Source organism: Hipposideros armiger, unplaced genomic scaffold, assembly GCF_001890085.2.
Source record: "Hipposideros armiger isolate ML-2016 unplaced genomic scaffold, ASM189008v1 scaffold_26, whole genome shotgun sequence".
Lineage (NCBI taxonomy): Eukaryota > Metazoa > Chordata > Mammalia > Chiroptera > Hipposideridae > Hipposideros > Hipposideros armiger.
The window spans coordinates 4,621,101-4,623,858 of NW_017731376.1; positions in this window are offsets into that span (position 1 = coordinate 4,621,101).

A 2,758-nucleotide genomic window follows, 5' to 3' on the forward strand; every position below is an offset into this window, starting at 1 on the left:
CAGGTGTGAAGTGATATCTCACTGTAATTTTCATTAGAATTTCCCTGATGATCAGTGACATCAAGCACTTTTTCATGTGTTGGCCATCTGTATGTCCTCTCTGGGGAAGTGTCTATCCACATCCTCTGCTCTATTTTACAGATTATTTATATTTATGATGTTAAGCTTTGTGAGTTCTTCATATATTTTGGATATTAACTCCTTACTGGATATATAATTAACAAATACTTTCTCCAATTCAGTGATTGCCTTTGTTTTGTTGATGGTTTCCTTTGAAGTGAATTTTTTTTTACTTTATTGTAGTCCCATTTATTTTTCTTTTGTTGTCTTTGCCCTAAGACATGTATCCAAACAAGTATTGCTAAGGCCAATATCAAAAGTTTATTGCCTAAGTTTTCTTCTAGGGGTTTTATGATTTCAGGACTCACATTTAAGTATCATGTCATCTACAAATAGTAGCAGTTTTACTTCTTCATTTCCACTTTGGATGCAGTTCACTTGTTTTTCTTGTCTGATTGCTCTGGCTAGGACTTTCAATACTATGTTGAATAAAAGTGGTGGAAGTGGACATCCTTGTCTTTTTCCTGATCTTAAAGAAAAAGCTTTCAGCATTTCACCATTAAGTGTAATGATAGCTGTGGGTTTATCATATATGGTCTTTATTATGCTGATGTATGTCCCCTCTATACCCACTTTGCTGAGATTTTTTTTATCTTAAATGGATATTGGATTTTGAAAAATGCTTTGTCTGTATCTATTGATATGATCATATGATTTTTACCCTTCATTTTGTTTATGTGGTGTGTCACAATATTGAACCAACCTTGCATCCCAGGAATAAATCCCACTTGATCATATTGATCTATTTAATGTTTACTGAATTTGGTTTGCTAATATGTTTTTGAAGATTTTTACATCTACGTTCATCAGGAATATTGGCATACAACTTTCTTTTTTCATAGTGCTTCTGGTTTTGGTATCAGGGTGATGTTGGCCTTGTAAAATTAGTTTGGGAGCCATTCTTTCTCTTCAATTTTTCTTTTGGAATAGTTTGAGAAGGATAGGTATTAATTCTCTGAATGTTTGGTAAAATTCACCTATGAAGCCATCTTGTCCAGATCTTTCATATGTTGGGAGTTTTTTCGAATTTGTTAGTAGTTATAAGTCAGTTCAGATTTTCTGTTTCTCCCTAATTCAGTCTTGGAAGATTCTATGTTTCTAAGAATTTATCCATTTTTCCAGTTTGTTCAATTTGTTGGCATATAATAGCTCATAGTATTTTCTTATAATCCTTTATATTTCTTTGGTGATGTTCGTCACTTCCCTTTCAATTTTAATTTTATTTACTCAGGCCCTCTCTCTTTTTTTATTGTTGAGGTTGGGTAAAGGTTTATTAATCTTGTTTATCTTTTAAAAGTTTCAGCTCTTGGTTTCATTTACCTTTTCTATTGATATTTTAAAATCTATTTTGTTTGTTTCTGCTCTGATCTTTATTATTTCCTTCCTTCTTCTCACTTTAGGCTTTGTTTGTTCTTCTCTTGTTAGTATCTTTAGTGTAACATCAGATTGTTTATTTGAGATTTTCCTTGTTTCTTGAGGTAGACCTGTATTGCTATGAATTTCCCTCTTAGAACTCTTTGGCTTTGTCCCATAGATTTGGGGTCATTGTGTTTTCACGTTCATCTGTTTCAAAGTATCTTTTAGTTTCTTCGTTGATCTCATTGTCAACCTATTTATTGTTTAGTAGTATATTATTTAGTCTCCATATGTTTGTGTGTGCTTCAGCTTTCTTTTTGTAATTGATGTCTATTTTCATACCATTGTGATTCGAGATGCTTGAAGTTATATCAATCTTAAATTTATTGAGTCTTTTTTGTAACCTAACATGTGGTCTATCCTTGAAAACATTCCATGTGCATTGAAAGAATGCATATTTGGCTGCTTTTGGTGGAAATGTTTTAAAAACACCAAGTAATTCTATCTGGTCTAATGTGTCATTTAAGACTACTGTTTCCTTGCTGAATTTCTGTCTGGATAACCTATCTATTGATGTCAATGGAGTGTTAAAGTCCCCTACTCTTACTGAATTACTGTCTATCTTTCCATTTATGTCTGTCAATTTTGCTTTATATATTTTGGTGCTCCTATGTTGGGAGCATAGATGTTTACAAGAGTTATATCCTCTTGTTGGATTGATGCCTTAATCATTGTAAAATGCCCTTTTTACCTCTTTTACAGCCTATGTTTTAAAGTCTATTTTTTCTGCTATAAGTATTACCAACCTAAGATTTTTTTCATTTCAATTTGCATGAAATAGCTTTCCCATCCCCTTACTTTAAGTCACTTTGTGCCTTTCAATCTGAAGTGTGTATCTTGTAGACAGTATATGTACAAGTCTTGTTCTTTATTTATTCAGCCACCCTTTGTCTTTTGAGTGGATCATTTATTACATTTACATTTAAAACTAATTATTGATAGGTAGCAGTTATTACCATTTTATTAATTGTTTTCTGATTGTTTTAGTAGTACTTCTCTGTTTCTTTCATGTTCACATCCTCTTTTCACTTGTTTGTTAATAACTTCCTACAGTGTTATGTTTGGATTCTTTATCTTTATTTCTTGTATATTTCCTAGAGATTTTTGGTTTGTGGTAACCGTGTGCTTCATATATACCAAGCTATGTTTATAGCAGTGTATTTTAACTTGACTATTGCGTAAGTTCATTCTAAAATCACTTCAATTTTTATTCATCCCATCC